Raw genomic sequence first — 15,623 nt, forward strand, 5'->3', positions numbered from 1 at the left:
GAGAAAGGACAAATGAAATATAGAAACCAAATCTTTATGACATCTATTTTGATGATGATTGGAAACTAGCTAGAATTGAAAAGGAAACTGCTAAGCAAACTAAACTTGGTGACCAAGCCAAAGTTGCACTATATAAATGCACACACAAGACAAGTGTCCCTTAAACTCTATATTTCTAATTAAAACTTAACAAGCATGAGCAAATATTTTCCAACTCTTTAAAAAATGAGTAGTGTAGTAGAGATGTGGACTCAATTAGGCTTAGCGATTGTTGGCCTAATGTTTGTTTAGGCTATGTATGAATGGTACTTCCCTTACCAACTTTAAACCTACATTGGAAGATATAGGCAGAAGCTCCAAATCATCTTTGATGAATACATCGATAAAGATCTCAAGCGTAGCGAGGTCTACTCTACCATTCAAAGCTACCTCAATGCCAACTCCTCCATATGTGCCAAGAAGCTTAAGGAAGACATTGTTAAAGATAGCCAGTCTATGCTTCTTATCATGGTTGATCATGAAGAGATTACTCATGACTTCAATGGGATAAAGATCTAGTATACTTTGATAAAAAAAATAACTCCAATAAATTGTAACACCCTCCCGATAACCACTCCGTACATCCTACTGTTCCGGTGACCGGTGTCGGTCTGGACAGCTAGAATATCCGGAAAAATATTTAAACTAAAGTCAGGAACCATAATTAACTCAAATATATATAAGAAAAATTTAGTAAAAATTTTAGAAATAAAATACAACCAAGTCAAACGAGCTGGTGCCCTAGCGATGGGTAACCAGAGGGAAGTTGCGGTTCTCACAACGAGGAACCCTAGACCAGGGGGAAAAATTGTAAAATAATTTTTGGGACTCCAGAGAAGGGTCATTGAGGTTCCCATGGCATTAGAATGCCAAGAAAATATTTAGAAAAATTTTTCAATCGGTACAGACAATTTTGACCCGTTAAGCCAAACGGAGGGCATTTTGGTCATTTCGCCTTCAGAGGTGATTTTTGGCCGACTTGTCCAATTGAGTAAATAATTAATATGACATAAAATATGAATAAATATTACTAAAAATTAAATTGAAAAGAAGTAGAGAAGAAAAGAAAAGAAAATGAGAAAAAAAGGCTTATTTATGACATAAGGTGATGTCATTTAAAAGCATCCACCAATGACAATTAAACAACCAATTTACTAACTAATAAAAAGAGATAAACAAGGCCAAAGGAATTAAAATACCAGCTGCCTTCTTCTTCTTCAAAACGTTTTAAACCTCTCCCTCTTCTCCCTCCATTGATGTTTAACCAAAAAGCTTCATTTCTCTCTTGTTTCCACTACTAAACCCTAAACCTCTTTCATTAAAACTTGTCCACTCATCTTGGGAGAGTGTTTGGCAGCCTAGAAAAGGAAAGAAAGTGAGGTTGAAGCTTAGAAAAATCTGCCCTACAAGAGGTTAGTGCACCTATCTACTTAAAACTCTTATTTTCCATGTTAGGGACTTGAAATCAACATGAATTTGTGAATTAAATGAACCAAATTTGTGTGTATGCTTACCATGGATTTCAGCTGCCCTAAGGAAGTAATAGGATTGAGTGTTGATGATGGACTTAGAATGAATTAGAGCTTATGTTTAAAGTGTATAAACACATATATAATGAATGGAAGTGTGTAACTAAGGTGTATGGGTGAATTGCAATGAGAAATTAGGGTTTTAAGGGTGAAAATTGGACTTGGCATTTGAATTGAGTAATGGAAATTTTAGTGGTCAATTAGTGACCATTTTAGGTATGTTGACCATGAATTGGACTGAAAAATAGGATTGCAAAGTGAAGATGTAGGCTGCCCTAGGACAGCAGCAGAGGGACTGAAAATTCAGTCCAATTACACAGCCATAACTTGGGCTGTGTTGGTCCAATTGGTGTTTGGCCAATTGGACATGAAACTAGGCTTATAATGACACATTTTTTCTGAAGAAACCATGCCCAAAAGACCAAAGCAAGAGGACCAAAACTTGGCCCCAATCCGGATCCCCTGCAACAGCCCCTGCAGAAATGACCAAATGAACAGTAACTGTTCATTTGGCCATAACTCAATGTAGATATGGTCAATTGACCTGAAATTTTTACAGCAACAAGTTAAGACATAGACAAACAATTTTCATGAAGAAACCTACCCCAAATTATGACCAGAACCTAACCCAAATGGCAGTCACAGTTACTGTTCAAACCTGCAACTCTGCAGATTTTCATTTGAGCAGTAATGTTTGGATGGCTATAACTCTCTCTAGAAAACTCGGATTTAGGCGATTCTTGAACCGATGGAAACCTAAGGCATAGTAGAACATTTCATATGAAGAAAGTTAGACCAAATTATGAACTTAACTTAATCAAATTACTGACCAAAGTTGGACCAAAAATCTGCCAGACCTAAAATCTCAGCATGAACAGTGCACGTGAACAGTAAACTTATTTTGGCCATAACTTGAGCTACAAAACTCCAAATGGAGTGATTCAAAAAAGGAAATTCAACTAGACAAAATAAGGAACAACTTTCATGTTTACCATTTCCTCAAATTCCCACTGCAACAATGCTTAATGGAATAGTAAAGTTAAGTTTCAAAAACCGAAAATTGGCAATTTTGCCAAATGACCTAAGCTTTGAGGAAGTGACCAAAACTAACAAGTTTTAAATGCAAAATGTGGTATGTTGGGAATGCCAAAACCAATGTACATAATTTCTACCTAAAAGTCAACATTTTTGTTGACCAAAGAGGTGAATAGTAACACCAAAACTTGAAATTCAAAATTTGAAATTAGAAATGCATCTAGGGGACTTTAAATTACAATTGGCAATTAATACTAGCAAATGTAAAACTCAAAATGTGGGATCTTGGTGTAATTAGAATTAACATATCCCTTATGTATGAAAAAGTCAACATTTTAGTTGACTAGTAAGGTGAATAGCAATCAAAATAATTAGCAAATTAAGATGAAGACCTAGAACCAATTCTAAGCTTAAATGCTTAGAATGGTATAACAAATGTGGACTATGCATCTTAGTCAAAATTGTTAAAAAGGGAATTAAGAGCATAAATTTGAAATCCATGAAATTTTCATGGATTACTTGAAACATGAAGAATAAGTCACCAAATTGATGTAAATAGATAGTTAAGACTTATATGCCTATCACAAATGGAATTCATAAAATATTAGTAACTCAACTTGAAATATAAAATTTGTAATTACATAAGTAGATTCTTGAATGTATAAATGAGAAAGGAAAAATGTTTTGAATACAATGGTACATGTGAACCATTGTTTAGAATTGTGATCAATATGAATAACATAATGAATGGATAAATAAACCATATTAATGTATGAATGAGACATTAGTTCTCATTATTGTAAAGAGGAGAAGTATTTTGAGTACAATGGTATAAAAGAATAATTGATGTGAATTGTGATCATATAAATGATCAAATGAATGTATGAATTATGATTGAAATTTATCATGAAATAATGAAGTCATAAAGCACAATATATTAACATTTTAAAATATCAAATGCCCTAGTATACCTAACAAGATTGGTTTGGATAGTTTGGCATGCCAATAGGGTATTGTTTTAGCGATCTGCGAAAGGAAAGGCTTTATGCTGTATTCATGGCTTTATGCCCGTATTCATGGCTTTTATGCCCGTATTCATGGCTTTTATGCCGATTATGTGATATCATGGCTTTTTAGCCATACTGACTGCATACGTGGTTGACGTTCTGCGTCCCATGGTATGACGGCCCGAGGCACCGCGGTGTCGGTGCCAACGACCCGTTATCGATCCGATCGTCTAGTATAGGTTACTTGGGCGATCAATTAAAGTATTATTCAATTCAGACTAAGTTAAGTTAAGTATAATGAAAATCCAATACAATTAAATTAAGTATTGAATGAATAAGCAAAAGAGATTAGCAAAAGAAACATAACAAAAATATAAATTGCGGGACTGCATGGACTTGAAATACAATACAGATAGAATAAATTATATACCTGCTAGTATTACTGAAAAGTTATAAACTAAGCACTTCCAAAGAGGAACAAACTAGTATATAAGATCGTTGATACTAGAAATACCATACCAAATTAAATTGATTCTTGAGTATTTGAATTATCATTTATTTCTTTCTTTACTTGTATATATTATTTCTGGTTATATTATTGCACCACTAAGCAGAAATGCTTAGCGCGATGGAATTGCTTCCTCATGCAGTCTTGAAAGGTAAAACCAGAGATGGTCGATCATTGAGATTTTTGGAGTCTATATCTGCAGAAGTGTCAGAAGAGTTCAAGATTGTCACCTCCTCAGCAATGCATGTAGATAGGGCTCATTTTATACATGTTATGTATATTGTTCATTCCTAGCACATTGTAAATTATTTGTATATCTTGTACAAAATAAACTCATGTAATTAACCTATGAATTATGGAAGCTATTCAAAGTAAGTATTTTAGTATGTGAATTGAATTTGAGTTATAATGAGATTATACTTGTGAATATTGAGATATTGAAAATCTAATGAGATTTCTGAGAAATCTGTAAACTCTATTGAGATACATTATTTATGAAAATAATTGAGACTATTAAGTTTGAAAAATTGAGTAAATATTGAAATTGTCTTTGGCGAGTTCGGAAGAAATTAGTCCAAATTACAGCCGACACTTTGTCGGATTATCATTAAAATTTTTGAAATTTCCAATTTAGTTAGATTTTGATAAAAGTAAAAATAGCCTAAATCTTCAATAAAATTTTTGAATAAATAAATCAAGAACTTTAATGAAATCAGATAAAATAGAGTGCTCCGGCACACTGAGTGGCATAACTTGCTCGACTACACTGTAGTCGAGTAAGGGGTGTCACATAAATAGTCATTTGCTTTCCATCCTGAATTGGATGAGAGGAGATCCTTCAAGCTCGTTGTCCATAAACGTTGCACATAAATCATTATCAAGACTTATATAGACCATGTTATTAAAGAAAGAAGGGCTATTGCTGTTAAGAATTAGAAGAGAAAACTCCACACCAATTGTCGCACCTTACCCCTCTGTAAGGTATAACATGATCCCGTAGAATACCTAATGAACTACCGAACTTCACCTACTGATAACTCATTAAGTATCCTACAAGGGATTTTAAAATAATTTTCTTACTTTTCATAAGTGGTGAGCATTTTCTAATAGATATTAAAATCATTTATTCGAAGTTTTAAAACTAGTAAAATTTTTGTTCCATTTTATTTTTTATCAAATTTTATAAAAATTTCGGCAGAGTGTCATCTGTATTTTGAGAAAACAGTTCTTCAAATACCTGTAAAAAGCACTTCCAATTATTTATCAATTCCACAACAATCCTCCCAACCAATTTCTACATCATTTCTCAATTTCCAAAAATTCAAATCCACAATTTCCAATTCAAATATCATCCAAAATATTACTAATTATTTTCATTCAAATTAAAATAAAATACTTCCATTCATATGTAATTAAATGTAAAAAAATTTATATACATCATTACAAAAATTTACATTAAGAGAAATCCAAACCAAAATTTATTATAAACTTTATACAAACTGCTCAAGACCAGTTTTACATGTCCATACCTTTACATACATTACATACATCAAAATAATTTTTTTTACAGTCAGGGTATAAAATATACCTGATAACTTCAAAGCAGGTAGCTCCTCAGTCCTCAGCAGCTCAATCTGCTGCTCCTCTAGTCTCTAAATTTGTGACAGTAACAATAGCCATCGCTGAGTACTAGGACATAGTGGTACACAACATACTAAAATAAACTTTATATGGAATTTAAATCACATTTATTCAAAATTTAAATTGAACATGAGCAATACATTCAAAACATGAGTTATGAAATTTTAATCCAAACAATTTCATTTCAAAAGTCTCAAAATACATTTCATAAAAACACACAGTTATATCATGCCATTCGAAACAAATATAATCTCAATAGCCAGAGGCTAAGGAGAAGTCACATCACAAGGCTAGCTAGCTCAAATATATGGGAACCCATTCTTTTTCTCCTTCTACTAGCACACACCTCAACACTTCAGCTAGAGAAGGAATCAAAATTCGAAACTGATTACCCCCACTAGTCAAGCTAGTGAGGTGTTCAAATATATGGTCATGACACTGTGGTTTCAAAACTTATCTTAACAATTTATTAAACATTGCCATTTCAAATATACACAAATAAACTTTCAACAATTCAAAGCAAAAGCATAATACACATTTCATGCACTTTGTAAATGAATTTTAAAGCATGTTAATGTTGTGCACAAACCTTATATAAGTCGCCTTTTGGCCTTGACTTGACACCTCGGGTTCCTTCTCGGTATTTTTTTTCCACTGAAACACAGTTTCACAGTGTTTCAGTATCATAACTTAGCATAAATCCAAAAATAAATTTAAATTCACTTTTATCTAGCTTATATGTGCTAAACTTGACGTTCTTTAAAATTTGTATTTCGGGGTTACTATTCACTACACTATTCAAGTCAATTTATTGACTTTCTAAGGCTTAATAGGTATGGGAATTCCAACTTCACCCACATACCACATTTTGGTTACTAAATTTGTTGGTTTTGGTTGTTTACTCAAATTCTAAGTCTTTTAGGCAATTTTGCAAATTTTCAGTTTTGGGTGTCTTATGTTGCACTGTTCCATTGGTCATTTTACTGTTATAATTTGGCAAAATTTTCTTCATAGAAAATGTTTCCTATTGTCTTAACTTTATTCTTATTTTTGAATCACTCCAATTGGAGTTTTGTAGCTCGAGTTATAGCCATTTGAATCATAGTTGCCGGATTGGACTTAACCTAGATTTCTGGGCACCAAACTGGTTCTGGCAGTTTTAGGTTACTAATTTTAGGTGGCCAAATGACTTGGTTAAGGGCATAATTTGGGTTTGTATTCTTCATGAAAGTTTTAGGTCTATATCTCAGCTTTCCACTGGTAAAATTTCAGGTCATTTAGACCTGCCTAGCCCAAGTTATGGCCAATGAACAAATACTATTCATTTGGTCATTTTTGGTACAGGTTAGATTGCTAATTCCTAATTTGGTCATTTGTTCACTAGGTTTTGGTCACTTTTTGGGCATGATTCCTAAATAAAAAATGTTCCATTTTGTGTCTATTTTCATTCCCAATTGGCCTCATACCAATTGGACTTGTAAATTTTCAGTTTTGGTCCCTGAAAGGGACCTTGGTCCTGCTGCCTGCAGCATGACCCTAAGCAATCCGAATTTGCATTTGGTTCCAACACTTCTAACATACTCCAATTGATCACAAATGACCATTTCTCACCTCAAACTAAGTCCAACACACCATTTAACACATCCTCACATTTTTGTCTTGCAAACCCTAGGTGCCAAACCCTAATTCACCTATTTGTTGCATTTAACTAATTTCAAGAATACTAGCATTACTTCTATACTCATACAAGCTTACCTACACTACTAATTCAATCAAATTCATACATTATCATCACCAACCCTAGCTGGCTGAATTTTCCTCTAGTCCTCCAACAATTATTTTCTTTTAATTTTAAGTTAAAATCTAAGCTACTTAAACCAAAAACATAGAAATTAAACTAAGAAATGGAAGTTTGCTCACTAACCTCAACCTTTGATTTTCAATCTTCAATTCCCTTCTTCTTTTCTTATTTCTTTCTTGCTCAAGATTCTTTTCAAGACTAAAAGACAAGGTTTAATTAAGGGGACTATGGAATTTATGGCTAGATCAAGGAATTCTTCAAGCTCAAAATGAGCTTTAATGGAGGAAAGTGAGGGTGAAGGAGAGAGAGATATGGGACAGCAAGGATGAAGATGAAGATGAAGACTTTTTTTTTTTTTTTTTCTCTCTTTTCTTTTCTTTTTTTTTATGTCTTAGGAAGACCAAAATTATTCAAATTTATTTCTTTTTTTTAATTAGTGTTTATGACATCATGCATGATGTCATGCATGATGTCACCAATTTCTACTTTTCCTTTTTCTTCTTTTTTTTTTTCTATTTATTTTTCCCTAGTTCTTTAATTTAATTCTAGATTCTGAAATTTTCTTTTCTCCGATTTTACTTGACAGTTAGGTCAGGAGTCAGCTCTCGGGGTCAATTGACGAAATTGCCCCTCGCCTCTTCGACTCGGTTTGCAAATAATTCAATATTTCTTCTGGCTCCCTAACCTAATTATTTGACTGGCTTAACAATTCTTTTTTGTGATTTTATCTTTTCCACTGTGTTCGCAATAGTCCTAAGGACCGCAGCGTCACATTTTACGGTTCGAAATTTGAGTTTAAATCGACTTTACAATCCTTCCCGAGAAGGTCACTAATCGCTGTGACTCTCGGCTCATTTAACTTCTTATGTTCTGTTTTTCTTATTTATACTTAACTAATTGACAATTACTAATTATTTGTGTTCAGGGCTTATCTATTTGCCTTAAGTGTGGTTCTAATCCCCTTAATTGTCCGGACCAACTCCGGTCACCAGAACAGTGAAATATACCAGGCTATACAAATAGGAGTATTATAATTCTTCCCCCCTTAAAATAAATTTCTTCTCAAAATTTTACCTGGTATCAATCTCTGAATAGTTGTGGGTGCTGTTTCCTCATGTTCTCCTCTCATTCCCAAGTTGCCTTCTGGCCCGAATGATGGTTCCACAGTACTTTCACTAACAGTATTTGCTTGTTCTGTAGCGGCTTCACCTCATAAGCCAGAATCTCTATGGGTTCTTTCTCATATGTGAGGTTTGGATTCATTTCAATTTCTTCAATTGGTAGTATATGAGATGGGTCTGATCGATACCTCTTCAACATAGACACATGGAAGACATTATATATCTTCTCCAACTCTGGAGGTAGTGCCAAACGATATGCCAAAGGACCCATTCTTTCCAGAACCTCATATGGCCCAATGAAACGAGGACTAAGTTTCCCCTTTCTGCCGAATCTCATAATTCTCTTCCAAGGGGAAACCTTGAGGAATACTTTCTCACCCACTGCATACTCAATATCCCTTCTCTTTGAATCAATGTAGGACTTCTGACGGCCTGATGCAATCTTAAGTCGATCTCTGATCATCTTAATGTTCTCTTCAGTCTGCTGAATAATTTCAGGTCCAATCATCTTCCTTTCACCTACTTCATCCCAACACAATGGGATTTTACATTTTCTTCCATAAAAGGCTTCATATGGAGGCATTCCAATGCTTAATTGGTAGCTATTATTGTAAGCAAACTCAATTAAAGGCAAGTGTATGTCCCAACTGCCCTCAAATTCAATCACACAATCCCTTAGCCTGTCCTCCAAGATCTGAATTACCCTCTCAGACTGGCCATCTATCTGTGGGTGGAATGTCATACTAAAGTTCAATCTAGTTCCGAGGGCTCTCTGAAGACTACCCCAGAATCTAAAAGTGAACCTAGGATCTCTGTCAGATACGATGGATACTGGCACTCCATGCAGTCTTACTATTTCATCAATGTACAACTTGGCCAATCTTTCTAAACTGTAGTCCATCCGAACTGGCAGAAAATGAGTAGACTTGGTGAGTCTGTCAACAATGACCCATACTGCATCATGACTCTTCTGTGTCCTCGGAAGTCCCATCACAAAATCCATCATTATTCTCTCCCATTTCCATTTCGGTACTGGTAGTGGATGAAACAACCCAGCAGGTACTTGATGCTTTGCCTTCACTTGCTGACAAGTTAGGCATTTAGAAACAAACTCTGCCACATCTCTTTTCATACCCATCCACCAGTAATGCTCCTTTAGCCCTCTATAAATTTTTGTGCCACTAGGGTGCATAGTAAAAGGAGACTCATGTGCTTCCTTCAAAATGATCTGCCTCAAATCAACATCTTTAGGAACACACATTCTGCCCTGGTGTAGTAGTAGACCAACATCTCTAATTGAGAATTCTGGTTTCTTACCCTGCCTGACTTCTTCCAACAGCTTCTGATACTTCTGATCATTCTGAGCAGCCATTCTAATCTGATCAATCAACACTGGCTGTACATGCCATGCAACTGTTGTCTGCCCCTCATCATTAATCTCTAAGCTGGCATGTAATGATCTCAACTCATGTACCATTGACAAAGGAGTAACCTGTAGACTTGCCATAGTCTTGTGACTTAAGGCGTCAGCCACTACATTAGCTTTCCCTGGCTGATAGTCTATCAGACAATCATAGTCTTTTATCAATTCTAACCATCTCATCTATCTCAAATTCAACTCTTTCTGGGTGCCCAAATACTTCAAACTCTTATGATTTGTGTAGATGTAGCACTTCTCCCCATACAAATAGTGTCTCCAAATCTTAAGAGCGAATACAACAGCTGCAAGCTCCAAGTCATGTGTTGGATAATTCCTCTCATGCAGTTTCAGCTGGCGTGATGCATAGGCAATGACATTTCGATCTTGCATCAATACACAGCCTAACCCACTGTGAGAAGCATCATCAGAATCGTGTATTCTTTACCCGAGTAGGTAAAGTCGGATCGAGCTTGACCAAATATTTCTTCAATTCATCAAAACTCTATTGGCATTTATCCGTCCACTGAAATTTCACATCTTTCGAAGTAACTTAGTCTATGGAGATGCCAACATGGAGAATCCCTTCACAAATCGACCGTAGTATCCAGCTAAACCCAGAAAACTGTGAATCTCCATGATATTTCTGGGTGGCCTCCAATTAAGGACAGCTTTTATCTTACTTGGATAAACCTTGATGCCCTCTACTGATACTACATGCCCCAAGAAGGATATTTCTTTCAGCCAAAACTCACACTTTGACAATTTGACGTATAGTTATTTCTCCCTTAAAGTCTGTAGTACAATCTGTCGACACCATATTTTGGCCGATCCCTAGAATCAATAAAAATTCTTCTTTGAACAGCTAATCTCGTTTCCGATCCCTCTTTAGGCGGTCACATTTCCGATCTCTCCTCACAAAAATTGAATTAATGCTGAGTCCTCATATTCATTAAGCCTCGCCGATCTCTCAAATCATTTACCGACCTCTCAAACCCGTTGTCGAATTTCGGACTACAAGTATATTCTGATCTCTGTTGATAAATAAAATGAACTGGCACTAGATCTTTTCCTACCAGTTTTATTGCCGACCTCCTTTTCGGAAGATTAAGAGCTAAAGTTTGGGTTCGGTTTAACGAGGGTTCTGATCTTAAGTGTTCAAGTTAAATTTTCAATTTTAACCAAGTCCCGTTCAACATTTCTCCCCCACCGATCTCATGCTTATTGTGCTTTCCGATCTTTTATACTTAGATTAATGATGGCATTTAGTTCATGTTTCGCTATGCTCATACAATCAAATACTTAGGCAAATTCGAAGATTTTCCAATCACATCCATTCATTGAACAAAAGAGATATTCCATTTCATTTCATAATTTGTACAAGTTATTCTACTGGGATCACCCCACTGATTTACATTCTGCTCACTCTCTCTCTCTTCCTCGCCTCCTCCTCACTATCTTCACCATCGCCCGGAGCAGTGTCGTCCATCCAAGAAAAGTCCTCTTGAGATAGCGCTTTTGAAGTTCGGCCAAGAGATCCTTATGAGCATTCACATAGGCTCGGCTATTCCCGACACCATCTCTTCATCCTTTCCTTGAGCTCTTTTCTTTCTCCGAAAGCTCCTTATCCTTCGCGTTAAGCTCCTCTACAAGTTGAGCGACTGAGCCGTTGGCTGAAGTGCGGATTTCCCTGGGAGCCCGTTCACTTTCAGCCAAGTCACGACCTTTCGGCCAGCTGGTCTTCATGGTACTTCGCCCGTCCCTCAACTTGAGATATATAATCCCGAGCGGATGAGAGTTGGGATCGGAGGGAAGTCAATTCCTGATTTTTCTTCCCAACCTCCTTACCCAGACGCTGAATCTTTTCTCGAATCATGGTCTGGTTCACCAGACACTCCACGTTTAGGCTCATGGTTCGAGTCAAGATATCATCGAGACCATTCAGGATAGCTGTCCCGATCCTCTTGAAAGAAGATGTTAGATCCCATGACTTTTTCAAAATCGGAGTTCTCCCTAACGATCGGTTATTCTTCAAGCGATCAAGATTCGAGCGCCACGAGAAGAGGTCCTCCTAAGATTGAGAAGGCTCCTTTCCGTGCTTGGAATAATCGAGAGAGGGGCCGCTCTTCCGATCTAGGAGGAGATCTCGACCTCAATGGTCGGGCGACCGAAGGTTGAGGCGGTCTTTGTATCTCCCTGTGTTCGTGATCGGTGTTTGAAGACGTTCAACGCTTCATCTCCTTTACCTTCCGAGATCTCTTTCCTTCTTCCGCTTCCTAGAACCTCACCACCCGCCATACCGCATGTAAAAGAGGTTAGTGAGATCGCTAAGGTCCCGAGAACCGAGATATAGAAAATACCAATGCCGAGGTCGAGAGCGGAAGTTCGCGATCTCGGCGGTGATCGCTGCATGGTCCAATGGTGCGATTCGCCACCGCATTTGGACAGAATATTTTAGAGTGGTGGCACGACTTTTCAGCTCCATCACTATCAAGCTTTCCTCTTGACTCAGGGTAAAGTGCTTGGCAGGGCCCTGGTACCACCAAATACGAGGAAAGTCCTCAAAGGCTCGGATCTTTACTCCTCGGAATGAAGAACCGGTTCTTCCAATTCTTAAGGGATGAGGGCAGATCGGAAAAGAGTCCGCAACGAGGCTTCGCTGAAAGAACCAGTGTTCGTCATCCTTTCGGCGAGTTAGTGCATGCAGCTGGCGAACACCTTAGCCGTAGGGTCCGATTCCCTTAGCTCGGCATAGACCTCGGAAAGCTACCAAGATCCGCCACGAGTTGGGGTGGATTTGAACAATGGATGCTCGGTGAAGTTTTAGGACCTCCTTATAGAAATCGGCTAGAGGGAACCTCGGACCGCCTTTTAATCGTTCCTCGTACACCATGACCATGTCATTCTCTTCAAAAGAGTGATCGACACGAAGATCGCCATGGCACTTGATCACTCATATGAATCAGACAAATATTGTATTCTTGAACAAACGATTGCAGATCGGATTCTCAAGAACCGACGGAAGCTCGTTTATAGGAAGGGTCTCTCTCCTTGAAGGTGGTGCAAGCCTTGATGGTATGACCCGACCCGACTGAGCAGAGACCCTAGGGGTTTAGGTTGCACGGGCCCGATCGCCTCTTCTTCATCGACGATGACCATGAGAACTGAATGGAAGGAGGGCTCGCCGCTCTCGACCTTCTGACCGCTCATTTTCAAAAGAAACAAAGAACTTAAACTAAAAGAGGATTAAAGCCCTTACCGAGTCCGATCGTCGGAAGAACTGGAGAAAAGGAGAGAACTTTGAAGTTGTGAGCAGGGATTGAAAATGGAATGAGAGAACAACTGCTAACCCACCCACCCCTATTTATACTAGTCCGAGCATTTAATGCTCGCGAGGTTCTAGGCAACAGATCGATTGGTGGGACTCGACAAATGTTCGACACTTTTCTCAAATATCCGAATGTTCTGAGATCGGTTAATTGGAGATCGGCATAATAAGTTAAATATTTTGAATAAAGGATCAGTTAAGTGTCATTCAGGTAAAGAACCAGATCGGATAACCACATTAGAGATCGGAAAAATAATCAATGCAAAAATAATAAGATGATAACCGACAAAATAAAGTCTTTATTTTCAAAAGATCGGATTACATCATTTGGGCGATCTCTAGGGATCGGATTACACTAACATTGGATCACATCATTTCTGTGATCTCTAGGGATCAGATTGCATTGAAAATAAAATACATCATTTGGGCGATCTCTAGGGATCGGACTACAATAAAGGTCTAACTACATCATTTGGGCAATCTCTAGAAATCTGATTACATTTCAGGATTACATCATTTGGGCGATCTCTAGAGACCGGTGGAACATCCTATCTAAAAGGCCTATGTCAAAGCCTAGTCTTGTGGCTGAATCAAAAGATGTGTTCGATCAGAGACCTGGCTATTGACATCGGACAGATGTACACTCGAGATGGGGTGATTATGACTCCCATGAAGATGAGAGACATCGTCACCGATGTTACCACTCGAAACCGACTACCATTTGGAACACCCAATGTGGAGGAAAGACGCTGTCGGAACACCCAATGCGGTGAGAAGCCGAATGAACTCAGTTGAGCGACTCGAGATCGGTACAACTGAGGTCTGCAATACAGATCGGTCAAATCCAGTTCTCTCACCATCGTAAGTTAAGGTCATGCGATCACCGGGATCATAAATTTTCAGTCGGTAAGTAAAGAAGTTCATCGGAAAAAGATCAAAGCCACGATTATAGCGAACTTCCACCGAGCAGCTAGAACAGGAAAGTAAGAAAAGAAGAGAGGAAAGTCGATGAAGAAAATGTCTCCGCGATGTGGGTATATATAGGGGAAATAGGCATTTAATGTCGAGCGGAAAACGGGACGCTTGAGAATCGAGATGTAATTAATGCTTGGACCGAATCGGCATCGATCAAGGGATAAAAGAGATCGGAGATAGGAGATCGCATGAGAGATCTAATAGGAGCTAGGGGAGGGATCGGAAGACAAAAAGAATAAGACAAATTCCAATAACCGCCGCCGTAATCGTGAGCCGAGGTAGTTAAAGCGTGGCGACGAGATCTCCACCGCACGCCTAAGAATCGCCCGCACGTCGACAGTGCCGTGGTATGTCATGACGCCTTTACATCCCAATCTCCACCGTTGATCTCACTTGTAAGGATGAATGAACCCTTGGATCAAAAGAGAAGACGACAATACCAGCTTTTTCACTCTTAGCCCTCGATCGTTCCGACAAGAGGATTCAAGACCGTCGATTAAAAGAGGAAAAGGACAAATATTCGAGAAGCGATCTCACCATTCGCTTTGATTCTCTTTAATTCTGAACATCCGATCATGTACTTCAAAATCTTGACCCTCCATCTCCTCAAAATAAATCCCGACCCTTCATGGGGAGCACCCGATTCCTATAAATACCGCATGAAAACTGCTCAAGGACTGACAACAAAATATAGACAAGAGGTCGCTATTATCGTGGAGGAACTCAAACTTCATTGATTTGTTACTCATTGCTTTTGTAGTGATCAAAAGACTTTTGAAACTAGTTTTCGGAGTGTTTTCTTGAAAAGATTTTGAATCTTGGAACTCTACATTTCCGCTTTGTTCATTATCTGGTCATACTCTTGTCATCTCTCGCTTTTCCTCTGCTCAAGCTCAACTTCCTTCCACCTGGTTCTTACCGGTTACCTTTTAGCTAAAGCATCTCTCGGTTTCACGATGACATCAACTCTCAGCTGGTTAATCCGCCATCTTCATCACTATTTACCACCTCATAGTTATTTCAATACATTTGGCTCCTCACAGACATCAACTCTCAGTGATCAATCCGCCATCTTCATCACTATTTACCACCTCACGATTATTTCAATATATTTGGCTCCTCACGGTAAGAGTTCATATTCGTTTTATTAAGTATTTGCGTTTACTTTTCGCACTTTCTTTGTTCTCTTTACGCACGCGTTTTCTTTAAGTTTATTCTAAGC

At 37.8% G+C, this 15,623-nt stretch overlaps 1 pseudogene; it reads left to right on the plus strand.

Annotated features, from left to right (window-relative positions):
* The first annotated feature begins 225 nt into the window (after nucleotides 1–225).
* The window catches only part of LOC131174039 (AAA-ATPase ASD, mitochondrial-like), a 69,211-nt pseudogene continuing 53,813 nt past the window's right edge, over nucleotides 226–15,623 (plus strand).

The sequence above is a fragment of the Hevea brasiliensis genome, chromosome 15 (assembly GCF_030052815.1).
Source record: "Hevea brasiliensis isolate MT/VB/25A 57/8 chromosome 15, ASM3005281v1, whole genome shotgun sequence".
Classification (NCBI taxonomy): domain Eukaryota; kingdom Viridiplantae; phylum Streptophyta; class Magnoliopsida; order Malpighiales; family Euphorbiaceae; genus Hevea; species Hevea brasiliensis.